This window comes from Propithecus coquereli, unplaced genomic scaffold (genome assembly GCF_000956105.1).
Source record: "Propithecus coquereli isolate 6110/MARCELLA unplaced genomic scaffold, Pcoq_1.0 Scaffold256, whole genome shotgun sequence".
NCBI lineage: Eukaryota > Metazoa > Chordata > Mammalia > Primates > Indriidae > Propithecus > Propithecus coquereli.
Genome location: NW_012148130.1, coordinates 595,100 through 608,661, shown reverse-complemented (window position 1 = coordinate 608,661; position 13,562 = coordinate 595,100).

The following is a 13,562-nucleotide window of genomic DNA, read 5'->3' as shown; positions in this document are numbered from 1 at the left end:
GTCATCACCGCACCCCCCATGGCGCAAGGCTGGGCCCCAGGGGGCTGGGGGTGCCGGCTGAGGAAGGAGTGAACACATGAGTGATTCCGTGTCCTGACGGAGGGCTCCAGCTGCGGCCCCAGCAGGTGCAGCACACACAGCCCTTCCCAGCCTGCAGGACCCAGCCCTTCCTGTGGCCACGTGGCCTCCGTGGGTCAGGCCACAGGGCTGTCCCCACCCAGGCCCCCAGATGGGCACTTGGGCCACCTGGTCCTGCAGCCTGGGCCCTGCCCCCAGGCCCCTCCTTTTCTGAGGCCCGAGCAGGACCCCAGCAGGAGCGCAGGCTGCTGGGAAGGGCGTGGTGCTCCTCAGCCCCAGGACGCCCAGGCTGTGGCTTCTCCCACTGATTGGAGGACTCAGCGTCGGGTAGAAGCAGGGCAAGGGTGGTGGAGCCTGGGTGGGGTTGGCAGCCCCTCCCGGGACCCCCGCTCTCAGGGGACAGGTGGGGACGCCCACTTGGGCCATGGTCCTGCTGATTCAGTGCAGCCGGCTGTGACCCCTGACCTTCTGCACAGAGGCACCAGGCAGGTGCCCTGCTGCAGGGCCTGGGGCAGAGCCGGCCTGGCGGGGCAGCAGGGAGGCCAGGGGGGCTGCCCTAGAGCCCCGCCCACTGCGAGGGATTGGGGACGGGGCTCCCTCTCTGGCAGGCACTGCACTAACCACCCCCCAGTGAGGAGGGAGTGGGTCCCTTCCTTACGCAGAGGGCACCTGCTTCCTCCCCGTCCCTCAGTCACCTGAGAGGTCCAGAGCCTGCTCCTTACCAGGAGCCACCTCCGGCCCCAACCTTGCCTGTGCGCCAGCCCCGTGCTGGCCGGGCGCTGAGGGCCAGGCTCGGGCTGGGGCGGGGGGTGCTTTGGCGCAGCTGGGTGGCGCCTCCTTCCCCCTGTCCCAGCCGGGCTCTGCTGGATGGGGATCTGCTGTCCTGGGGCCAGCCTGGGGGCCTGGGGCCTTTCATCTGGGACATCAAAGCCCTCAGCCCTGTCATTACAGGCTGGGAACCTGGCTGGGAGCCCTGGAGTGTGAGTGCGCCCATTTTACAGATGAGAAAGCTGCAACCGCCCAGGACCCAGCTCTTTGATTGGACCCAAAGCCCAGGCAGCCCCGTCTGATGCCACCTGCGAGGGGCCTGTGCATCCTGCTTAGAACATTTGGGGAAACTGAGGCCCAAAGAGGACAGGGCTGCTCATGCCCCCACTCGGTGTTCCTCCCCTTTGAAGGAGGGCGGATGTGGAGTGTGCGGGGGTGGGGGGCAGGGGCCGAGCTGCCTGCAGGCCCTGCCTGGCTCTCACAGCGAGGGGAGAGGTCGGGGGTCGCAGTCTGGCTTCCTGGCGCCGGCCAGGCCTGCTGCCGCCATGAGACCGATCTAGGGGTGGGGGGCCTCCCTTTGCCACGGACTGGGCCAGCAGGGGAGGAAGGGAGCAGAGCCCCCCGCCCTGGATTCAGAATCCACGTCACCCAGCTGGGTCTCAGCTCCCGGGGCAGTGGCCTGGAGCTTCGAGAGCAAGCACGTGGCCCTCAGAGGTCCCTGTGCGCCTCCTTGTGTGGTCACCATCGCAGAGGCGGCAAAGGTGGCCCATGGCCGTGGCGCGGGAGGTGACGGAGGCCGGTGCGGCACGGTAGCGGTGGGGGTGGGGGTGGCGGGGCAGGCTCACTCGTGGGACGGCAGCACGGGGGACGGTGGCAGTGGAGGCCCGGCGAGCCGGGCAGGCAGTGTGCTGCATCCTGGGACCCAAACTGCAGCCCTTCTCTCCTCCCTGCTTGTGTGCGGGGCCCTGCCCCACGCTCTGGCCCCCAGAGGCCAGCTGGAAGGCCGGGTCCCCTGCGACATGGGCGCCAGGTCCCACCAGCAGCCTCTGTGGGGCTCCTGCTGGGCCCCAGCCCTTGTGGCTGGGGACCCCCCACGTGGGCCCCAAGAAACAGTGATACCTGCACTCTCTCGTGGGGGTGGAGTCTGGGCAGGGAGGGGAGGCTCTGCCAGCCTCCGCCTGTCTCTGAGCCTCAGTTTCTTCCTCTGCCCTCATGTGGTCACGGCTCGGTGCCTGTCCCCAGCTGGGTCTACCTGCAGGGCCAGCCCTGCTGCCTCTGGGCTGTCTGGAAGTGGCCCGGGCCTCAGGTGCCCCCACCGTGGACCCAGGGGAGTCGGAGGGGGCCCTGCTCTGTGACTGCACCCCCAGCGCCTCTCTGTGCCCTGGAATGGAGACCCCACACCTGCTCTGCTTCCCCCAGAGCCGGGGAGCCCTGGGGCAGGGCCGGGCTGCGATCTGCTCCCAGCAAACAGGAAGCTCCGGGTGATTTCTCCTCCCGCCATTGTGTTTCCCAAGGCGGGATCCGGCCCAGCTTCCACACAGGAAACCCGCGAGGCTGGGAGGGTCGGGAAGGAATTCCCTGGGCCGGCCAAGAAGTCTGGGCTTCCTGTAGGTCAGGCGGGCAGCGTGGGGGCTGGGAGCAGAGGTGAGAATGTGGTGTGTCGGGGAGAGGCGTGTGGGGCCTGGGGTAGAGGTGTGGGGTGTAGGGTAGAGGTGTGGGGTGCGGGGTAGAGGTGTGGGGTGTGGGGTGGAGGTGTGGGGTGCGGGTAGAGGTGTGGGGCCTTGGGTTGAGGTGTGTGGGGTGTGGGGTTGAGGTGTGTGGGGTGTGGCCAGACATGTAGGGTCACGTTGTCATGGGGACACTCAGGCTTCGGGTCTGTCTGCCCATCGGGGTGGCAGTGTCTCCCCTCTGCAGAAGCCAGTGTGGCTGTCACAGGAGGACATTTTTGGTGTCCGGGGAGAGGCTCTGGGAGGGGTGGGAGCCGAGAACGCGGCGAGGTCCTCAGAGACACTCCCCTCCAAGCCCGGGCCTGGGCAGCCAGAGGGTCCCCCCCTAATGCCTTCCTTTTGAGTCGTGCTCTGTTGCCCAGGCTGGAGTGCATGGTGTCGTCACAGCTCACTGCAGCCTCCATCCTGGGCTCAGGCCATCCTCCCTCCTCAGCCTCCGGAGTGGCTGACACTACAGGCAGGCACCGCCACACCCATGTAATGTTTTTTTTTGTGTGAGACGGGGTCTTGCTCTTGCTCAGGCTGGTCTCCAACTCCTGAGCTCAAACGATCCGCCTGCCTCGGCCCCGCAGAGTGCTGGGATTACAGGCGTGAGCCGCCGCGCCGACCCGAAACGCCCTTCTGACTGAGGCTTTCGTCAAGGCGGGTCTCCCTGTCTCCACCTCCCACCCACGCCCCAGCAGCACCAAACCGTAGCCTTTTTGCTGCACTGCATTTATTTGTTCCAGAGTCATTTTTTTAAAACCGGGTTTACTGTAGGCCTGCGGTGGAGCAGTGGAGACAGTGCAGAGTCCCCTGTCCCCAGGCGCACGTCCCACATTAGCAGGGCGCTTGTTAGGGTGGCGAGCCACGGTCGACACATGTTGTCAGCTGAGGCCAGCCTCTGTTCACGGGCCCTCAGTTTCCCCGTGTGCTTTTGCTGTCCCGGGACCCCAACGGGCACCACGCCGGGGTGAAGCTCCGTCCCGGAGCAGCCAGGCGCGCCACCTGGAACCCTTTGCACGGGAGATTGGCCTCTCCCCTCCTGCTGACGGGCGTACTCGGTGGCTGCGGAGGGACGACGTTTGCTCTGCCTTCCAGCTGCGATCCCACACTGCTTAGATTGTTGCTGCAGTTGCTCGACTCTGGCACTGGGAGCCCGTTCTGCCGGCGGCCCTGCCCGGGCCCTCGCTGCTGGAGCGGAGCTGCCTGGCCCCGAGGCCCTGCTGGCCCGCCCCCTCCACCCCACATGTGGCCCAAGTGTCCTGGCCCTGCCCTGCCGGTGACGCTTTGTATCAGTGTCTCACGGTCCTCTGCAGGCTTCACTGGATGTTCCCCGAGCCCACAGGTCTGGGTCATGGCGCTGGGACTGGCAACCCTGTGACGTGAAGGACGTGAGGGACGTGAGGGCTGAGGCCCTGGCGGGGGCTGAGGTCCCAGCGCATGCAGGTGGCGCGGGCACAGCCAGGCTGGGGGTCCTGGGTAGACAGAGCTCCCGGGGTAAGGACGGTGCCTGCGCAGCAGGGACCCTGCCCCACCCAGGCCTGTGACCAGCCCAGGCCCCTCGCCCAGCGGAAGTGCGGCCCTCAGGGGCCAAGGCCCTTCCACGGCCGAGCCTGGCGCCAGGCCCTGGACCTCCCAGGGAACTCGGGGGCCCAGAGTGGGCTAGCGCATGCAGCAGGTGGACCGCTGTCCTGAGGCAGGGTGATGCCGGGCTGATTGCTGGTGTGGCCTGGGCAGCCCAGCCCAGCCCTGGGGCCCTGACGGTCCTGAGAATCCAGGGGGTGGCTCCAAGGCTGACGTCATTCCAGAGCTGCTTCACGCCATCATCTCTGCCACCACGGGAGCGTGAGGGTAGACGGACGTGCTGACCCTGGGTGCCAGGCCTCCTGTCAGCTGTCTCCTGGGCCTCCCGTGGACCTGGCCGGGGCTGACGAGACTGCGCCACTTCTCAGCTATTCTCGAGGGACATCGAGGCTGACATTTGCTCTGACCCCAACCAGGAGGAAGGCGGTGGTCCCCTCTGCAGGCGCCTGGTTTTCTGGGCCAGTGGGGAGAACACGTGGCCTAAGTTAGTGACTGGCCCTGCTGCCCCAACGCAGAAAGCCCGTGTGTCCACAGAGGAGGTCCCCAGGTGGGGCTGTTGGTGACATGGGAACCCGAAGGGCCCTGCATAGCTCTGGGGGCACATAGGGGTGGGCCCGGGATGGCCACTGCCCTGCACTGCACCCCCTGCCGTGCCTCAGTTTCCCTTCCTATGGCAGGAGCAGCTGCCCGGCTGTGCCTATGTTGGCTCCAGCTGTCGGAGGCAGGTCTCTGTGGTCGGGAGTAAATCTCTCTTGTCTCTCCGGCAGCCGGGGCGATGGGCCGTATTTCTCAGGCCTCAGCGGCTGTGCGGGGAAGCCGACCGGCCTGGCAGAGGGGAGACGCTCTAAATCCCGCGCCGGCGCTGATCTGTGGGCCTGGCCGCGCTGCGCAGGTGCCCCGGCATCTTTACGAGGCAGGATGAGCCGCAGCTGAGAACCCAGGACGGGCTGGTGTGATGTGTGGCCTGAGCCGCCCCACGGCCGTCCGCCACGCACGCCCGTGTCCCCGCTGCCGGGCCCGCGTCAGCGTGGTCTGGGACCGGGCTGCTGGCGGGGAGGTGCTGGCCTCACTTTGCGACTTGCACCGGGAGCCCTGAAATCTGTCCTCAGGTAGCAGTTTCCCCACTAGCCGGCATCCAGCGGGGACTTCTTGGCGCCAGGGCCTGGCTCTGGGCTGGGCTGAGCTGAGGGGGCACAGATGAGGGACACCCAGGTCCTCCCTGAAGGGGACTCAGGCTCCTGTTGGCCGGGAGATGACGCCTTTCCACGGGGCGGCGGGCGTCCTGTGCTGTGCAGAAATGGCCGCAGGGCGTCGGCACCAGTCGTCTGGGCTCCTCCCAGTCCCAGCTCTGCCGCCTGCCCCCTGCGCCGCCACTTCCCACGGCCCAGGCCTCGGCTTCCCCAGCTGTGAAATGGGCAGGCGAGGCCGGAGTGAGGATTACAAGAATCACACGCCCACGCTCGTCTTGCGTCGTGGGCAGGCGAGGGACGGCCTCTGCTGCTCTGGCACCGGGCTTCCCCCTGCTCCCGCCCTGTGAGTGCAGCCCCGAGAGCGAGGCTCCCAGCGTGGGCTTTGGGGGTGCTCCGTTCCCAGGGAGACCTGCTGCTTCCTTCCCAGCACGAAGTGCCACCTTGGGTTTCTGGTGGCCTGTCTTCTGGGGGTTTGGTTTCCCCAGAAGTGGGTGCAAGTCGAAGGAAGTGCCGAGCTCCGAGTCTCTCCCTGAAGGGATTATTCTGGATGTGAGTCCTGAGCTGGGGGGGGGCTGGGTGGCCTGAGCTCGCCTGCGTGGGTGCTAGAGCCACTGGTGGTGGCAGGTCCTGCGAGAGGACCACCGTGCAGAACGGCCTGCACGGCGTTAATGCCCAGCTGTCACCCTGAAAGTCTTAGTGACGCCTGGACCAGGGTTCCCGCCTTTCCGTTTTGCACTGGCCCTGCCCACGGCCCGTCGCAGGTCTGGTTGTGCAGAGGGACCCTCAGAGCAGGAAGGGTGCGCGCAGAGGCTGGGCAGGAGCCCCTCGCAGAGAGTGGAGGGTGGGCAAGGCGTCCCCGGGCTGCAGGGAGGCCCATGGGGGCCAGGCTGGCCGTCCCGCCCCCACTCCTGGTTCCCACCCGGGGGTTGGGCTGTCGCAGCCCCTCACAGCCCTCAGCGCAGCTGCTCCGTCCACTTCGCCCCTCCGCCCCCCCCCATGTCGAACCAGGCTCCGGGGTGGGCCTAATCCGTGGCGAAATGAGGACACTGACTCCTGATCTTTCTGCCTCAGAGGACGGAGGTCAGAAGCCAGTCTGGTACCAGCTGCAGCCTGGCCTGCAGGAACCTCAGCCCTCTGGGCCTCAGCTTCCCCACTGGGGGGACGGGCACCAGGAGGCCTGGGGACCCCTGCACAGTGGGAGGGGGTGGCCCAGGACGGGGAGAGCAGAAGGCTCTGGGTCGATGTGGGGGAAGGTGGGCGGGAGCCTCCATCCCGCAGTGCCCTCGACCAGGCCTCCCCCTGCACCTGCCTCCGGGGAGCCGTGGGGCGTGCGGGCCAAGTCCCCCGCAGAGGTCTGAGGACTGGGGCAGGCACGCGGTTGGCCACCGCGGGGAGGTGGAGAACTGCTGGTAAATCCACGCTGTTGTCAGCTTAACTCGCCGCGGTCCTCACCGAGGCGCCATTGGGGCCGCGTCCATCACCGAGCAGGGGGTGTGTCTCTTTCTGGGGATGCACCTGCCTGCTGGACCACACTGCCCAGGGCCCGCCGGGCTCCGCCTCGCCCAGGGCCACAGAGACACAGTGTCAGGCAGTGACTGGCCTAGTGCCTGAGCCAGCGGGACGGTCCAGGAGCAAGTTCCCACCACCTGTGTGACCCCAAGCAGGCCGTTGAACCTCTCTGTGTTGCTGCGGGCTCCGCTGAAGGTGGAAGTACGTTTGTGCGCCTGTGTCGCTGGGGCTCGGTAAACGATTTGCTGTTGGGCAAGGGGCTTAGTGGTGCTGGGCGCACAGTGAGTGTCAGTGAGTTTGGCTCTGATGGGGACGGCACAGGACAGGATGGCACGGGACAGTACAGTCTCCCCTCGGTCCACATCCAGGCTCTGCTCCCACCGGCTGTGTGGCCCGGGCCAACCACTTACCCTCTCTGGGCTTGCTTCCGAGTCTGGTAAATAGCAAAGGTGGTACGAGGCGGGGTGCCCCAGGGGCCCCTGTCCGGTCCCCTATAGGGCTGTGGTTATTTGCCTCAGGCATCTGTGAGGGGCCGCATGTGTCCAGGCCTGGGCTGGTATCAGAGTCACCCTGTTTTATAGACCAAGAAGGTGAGGTCCAGAGGGCTGTGGCTGGCCCAAGGCACAGAGAAAGATGGAGGCGGTTTGCACACTTGCAGCCGGGCCTGTCCCTTGCCTCACCTGGCAGCAGAGCCCCCAGGTCTCCGAGGCCTGGCCCGGGGAAGGAGGGCAAGGAGGCCCGCAAGGTCGGGGCGTGCCTGCCTGTGTCCGTGTGGGCTGGTGGGGGTGGTGCGTGTTTGCGCAGGTGCAGGAGCAGGGCTGGGCTGGGCCAGGGAGCCCACCCTGGAGTGGGGAAGCTGGCCCTGGTGGCCCCTGTGGTACCCTCTGGGGTGATGGGTGGTGACAGGCTCCGGCATGAGGCCCTGCCCTGCCCTGGGCTGTGCACGGTGGAGCCCGCAGGGCCCTGGGGGTGCAGAGGGGCCTCCCCTGCTGGGTACGGACGTCATCCTGCCCCCGGCTCCCCGAGACTGGCCGGCCCCGAGGGCTCAGCCCACAGGCCCGGTTTCCTGACTCTACAGAGCAGCTGGAGCTGGGGTGGGGGCTGCCATGGAGGCGGGGCAGGCATGGGGGTGGTCCCGCTGTGGGCTGCAGGAGGGCAGAGGTAGGGGAGAGCCCTGCCCCTGTGTGTTCCTGGCCCCCTCCTCCAGGAATCCCTCGAGTCCCAGCCTAGCCGGGTCTGGGCCCTCTGCCCCCACCTTCCTGCCCAGTACCCAGGGGCTGTCTGGTTCTGTCTCCTGAGGGCCTCAGCTGGACAGCCCTGCCCGGGACTGGCTGGTACCCACCCTCCGTCCCAGGCCCTCTGCTGTAAGTCAGGGGAGGAGAGGGGTCCCCCGACACTCATGAGCTCATAGATGGCAGCTCACCCGGGCGGCATGGCGGTTTCTGTGCCAATATATGGGGTGTGAAGCCAGAGCTGAGTGCGGCAATTAGACTTGCAAACGAGCTCACAGCCCCCATGAGGCTTAGTGTGAGACCCTGCCCTGCACCCAGGGGCGTCACCCCAGTGCACTGCTGGGGTCACCGAGGCTGCACAAGGCTGCCCGGCCCTCCCCTGCCCCACGCTGAGGTCTCCGACGGGCAAGGTCTCTCAGCAGCCTCTGCAGCAGACCCCACGCCCCTTCCTCTTGGCATCTGGCGCCGGCTTCTCCTCCCCTCCCCTGCCTGCTCCTCAGCCCAGGGGTCTGTCCCTTTGGTGGCCCTCAGCCCCTGCCCTTCTCCCTCCGAGCCCTCTCCCTGGGCTCCCTGCCCTGCCCTGCCCTGTGGCTTCATGGCCCCACTGGCCCCCTCTCCCCAAGCCCCGTGGGCATCTGCCCCTGTGTCCCTCAGCCCCCGAAGACCTCAGACCTGCCTCTCACCTGTGCACCCACTACCGGGGGCTGCCCCCTCCTCTTCCCACAACCTGGGTGTGAACTTGGGCTCCCCTCCGACCACCACGGTGGGGTCGGACCCTCGGGCCTTTAGGCTCCCAGGCAGGTCCAGAAGGGGGCTGGGGCGGGGGATGGGGGGGAGCAGTGGCTGTGGGTGGGGGCAGGGAGCGTCTCCCAGTGACATACTCAGGCCAAAGGGTCCCTGTTGCTGACAGTGCAGCGTTTCTCGTACAAAGACAAAGAACGTCTGTTGGCCGCGCAGTCGGGTCCTGCTCGCGGGAGTCTGTCGTGGAAATTGCAGTTTGCTGCTGCCCGGCACGGGCCGCCCCGTGACCCTGGGGGTGTCACTGGCGGTCTGTTTTATGTTCCTCTTGGAAGCACCAGAGGGTCTTCTTTTGTTTTAAGGAGACGAATATTCGTACAGGTTCCCCATTGCTCAGTTCAGCTCTGAGCAGTGGGGTGGAGGCCAGGGTGGCGAGGGGGTTGGAGAAAAGGCTCCTGCAGAGACCCGGCCCCAGCCCCTCCCTGGCTTGGGCGCGAGGCTGGAGCAGGTGCCGTCGCGAGTCCCGGCGGGAGCCCCCGGCTCTGGAGCCGAGAGGCTGGGCCGGACCCTCGGCTCTGGCCTCACGGGGCTGCTGCTTCCTCTTCTGTAAAGTGGGCGGCAAAATCCCTGCCTCTCGGAGGAGGAGGAGGGTGGTGTGCGTGGTGGCACGTGGCGGCCTCAGCAGAGGCCAGGATTTTCCAGTCTTTCTGTAATTCCCTAAGCCCGAGCCGTGTGGCGTGTTCTGTGTGTCCGGGCTGTGCTGAGGGAGGGATCTGACTGCACTTTGCTCTGAGCAAAGTGGTCTAGCGGGTGACATGCCGTCCGGCAGGTGACCCAGGGTCTGGCAGGTGACCTAGGCCAGGAGAGAGGGCAGAGAAAGTGTGGGGGGACTCAGGGGAAGGGAGTCCTTCCACCTGGGCCAGGGGTGGCTAAGGAAGACTTCCTGGAGGAGGAGGTGCTTGGGGGATCTGGAAGGCAGAGAGAAGCAGAGATGCAGGGGTGAGGGTCCTCCTGGCAGAGGGACAGAAGGTGTCAGGGGCAGGGGCAGGTGGGCGTAGGCGGGCGAGCAGTGCAGCTCCGCCGTTGCCTCGGGTGTGGGGGGAGGCCTGCATGGCAGCAGGTGGGGCCGAGGGACGGGGCGGTGTGTCGGCTTCCGTGGGCACCTGAGAGCCATGGCCGTCCCTGGGCACCAGGCCTCATTCGCTCCTCGCGGCACGCCCAGCGCAGTGGACGTGTGGACTCTCCTGCCGGTGGCCGGGGCCCCAGTGAGGACACGGGCCCTGCACGGAAATAGTGTGCAGTGTTGCCTCGTGCAGCCGAGGACACAAAGGGCCACACGGTGTACCTGACGGGTGTCTCCACGGCGCTGCCAGGAGCCAGTGACGTCCCAGCCACACGGGCGGGGTCGCTCGCTGTTTGGAAACCCCGCCTGTGCCCACACGGCCCAGAGGGCCCCCCGCCCTACCTTCCCCACTTCCAATTCCCGGCACTGAGACTTCTGGGGGTGCGAAGGACTGGGCGGCAGAGGGCGGGGTGAGGCTCTGCACCTGGGGACAGAGCCGGATGCGTCACACACACGAGGGAATCTGCCGCCACCGGCCCCCGGCTCCTGAATCCAGAAAAGGCCGGTGTCCCTGTGCCTGAGTGTGCCAGCCCAGGGTGGGCCAGGCCGCTGCCCCCGGATAAACAGGGGACGCCGGGATCTCTCTGGGCTGGGTGAGGGGCTGCAAAGAGAGCCACTCTCAGGGCCAGCTGACCTCAAGAAGGCGCAGTCAAGGAGTGAATGAATGAATAAATGAATGACAAGGAGCAGAAGCAGCCCCGTGTGAGACAGCGGCACGAAGCCGGGGCAGAGGGGAGGGAGTGCGAGACCGGGCCGCGGCGGGCAGGGCCCGGCGTGCCGGGGGAAGGCGGCTGGGAGGGTCAGGTGCGGCAGAGACAGCTCTGGCTTAGCCGGCAGGTGAGGCGCGGGGCCTGGGCCCACAGGGGGCTGCTCCACTTGGGGACCTGTTTAGTCCGAGATGCTTTAGATGGTCCAAGTGTCACAGGCAGAAGCTCCCTCGTTCGCGCTCAGCAGTGCCAGGGCGGTGTGGAGGTGCTCGCTGCTGGGAGCTGCCGCCCGGCCGACACAAGCTGCTGCTGAGTCTCCAGGGCGTGTGTGAGCCACTCGCTAAACATATTTGTCATTAAGTAACGGAGACTCCAAGCGTGGCCAGTCCCCGCACCCGATTGCAACCCGTCGTGCTGGCAGTTTCTGCTGAATGAATCAAATCTGCGTGAGGGCGAGAGGTCCCTGGACAGAGGGCCGCGTGTCAGGCTTGATGACGATGAGCTTGTCGGGAAGAGACCTGCTTCGTGGTCAGATCGCAGGGAGGCCGCCTGGGACTGGCGGCGGCGCCTTCCGAGGCAGTCAGGCTGGGTGGGGCCTGCCATGAAGGGTGCTGGGCGCTTTCTTACTCTTTGGCGTTGTGTCTCGTGGCAGTGACACTCACGGTGGCCTCATATGTGTGCATAGGAACATGCTGTTTTCTGAGAGCCGGAGCTTCGCAGGTGTGTGACACGCTGTGGGGGTCAGAGGGCGTCTGGGATGCGTCGGGGCGGGGAGAGAGGTGAGGAGGGGGAGGGTGGTGGCCAAAGTAGGGACAGAGCTTACCAAGGAGGGGCTAGGACAAGGGTGGAGGTGGAGGCGGCTCTGGTCATGGCTGCGGGGGGTGCAGGAGGCCCCGGGGCGTGGGTCCAGGAGGCCCCGGGGCGTGGGTCGCTGTGGTCTGGGGCTTTTGTTTCCTTCCTCACTCTCCAAGCCTGTTCCAACCCCTTCCCTCAGGGCCATTTCAGTCTGTGTCCCTCGTCCTGCACCGTGCAGGTGGCAGGGGCCTCCTGCCTGACTCTGCCTGTCCCTGTGCAGATAGGTGCCCTGCCGTGCACCTGCCATGGGGACATGTGGCGTGAGTGTTGCTGCTGGGCCGTCGTGATGAGGGGCAGCCACTCCGAGGTTCTTTCCGCATTGGACAGACCTCGTTTGCCTGGAGCCTGGGACCCGGAAGCTGAGAAGGGTGGGTGAGGGGTCACTGCCTCTGTGGCCCCTGGAGCTTGTTGCCCCAATGGAGACCCGAGAGGCAGGGCTGGGGGCCTGGCTTGCTCTAGCCCTGCTCAGACACACTGTGAGGCCTGGGGCAAGCTACTTCTCCTCTCTGTGCCTCAGTGTCCCCACTGAATGGGGCCTGGATGCTGGCCTTGAGTTCGGTCCCAGATTTTCCCTCCATGATGCTGTGAGTAACAGTGGGGTCAGAGCCTTGGGCTCCTTCTGTCACTTCAAGATGGTGAGAGAGGGTGGAAATCCCATCACCCCATCCACCCACCTGCCCCACCCACTCATTTACTCATCCCTCTGAGAAATACCCACTGTGTACCTACTTCGTGCCAGGAAGTAGCACAAGTACAGTCCTTGCCCTCCTGTGGCTGATCTCTCTCATGCACCCATCTCCCAGCTCCCTGCCCAATCTCCCTTCTCATTCTGTCACTCATTCTCCAGTCTATTTTCCATACTCCACTTACCTGTTCAGCCGTGCTCTCTCCACCCATCTATCCATCTGTCCATCCTCCATCCATCTGCTCTCCATCCATCCATCCACCCATCCATCCTCCATCCACCCATTCACCCATCCATCTATTCATCCTCCATCCGCCCTCCATCCATCCACCCTCCATCCATCCATCCATCCTCCATCCATCCACCCTCCATCCATCCATCCACCCATCCATCCTCCATCCATCCATCCACCCATCCATCTATTCATCCTCCATCCGCCCTCCATCCATCCACCCTCCATCCATCCATCCACCATCCATCCATCCATCCATCCATCTATCCATCCATCCTCCATGCACCTTCCATCCATCCACCCATCCATCCTCCATCCATCCATCCACCCATCCATCCTCCATCCACCCATTCACCCATCCATCTATTCATCCTCCATCCGCCCTCCATCCATCCACCATCCATCCATCCATCCACCTTCCATCCATCCACCCTCCATCCATCCATCTATCCATCCATCCTCCACCCATCCTCCATCCATCCATCCTCCATCCATCCATCCTCCATCCATCCACCATCCATCCATCCATCCACCTTCCATCCATCCACCCTCCATCCATCCATCCATCTATCCATCCATCCTCCACCCATCCTCCATCCATCCATCCTCCATCCATCCATCCTCCATCCATCCATCCTCCATCCATCCATCCTCCATCCATCCATCCTCCATCCACCTTCCATCCATCCATCCTTCCATCTATCCATCCATCTGCCCTCCATCCATCCACCCTCCATCCATCCACCCTCCATCCATCCTCCATCCATCTATCCATCCATCCATTATCCTTTCATCCATCCATCCGCCCACCCATCCATCTTTCCGTCCCTCCCTCCCTCTCTCCATCCATGTATCCACCTGCCCACCCACCCACTGACCCCATGGCAATTAAGGCTTACTTAATGCTGGACTCAGGGCTGGGGTGGGGCAGAGAAATGAAGTAGACAGGTCCCCGCCCTTGGAGACCCCTGGCCTGTGGCAGAGACATCCACAGCTTCCTCACTGAGTTCAGCGTGGGAAGTGTGTGTGTGGGGTCTGCCTGGGTCTGAAGGCATGTCCAAGGCCACTTGGTTTGTGATGGGGTCTGGGTGGTGCTTGGCTGACCAGCTCTGCAGGGAGGACCCATGATGGGCAGGGCCCTCTGCAGGGCAG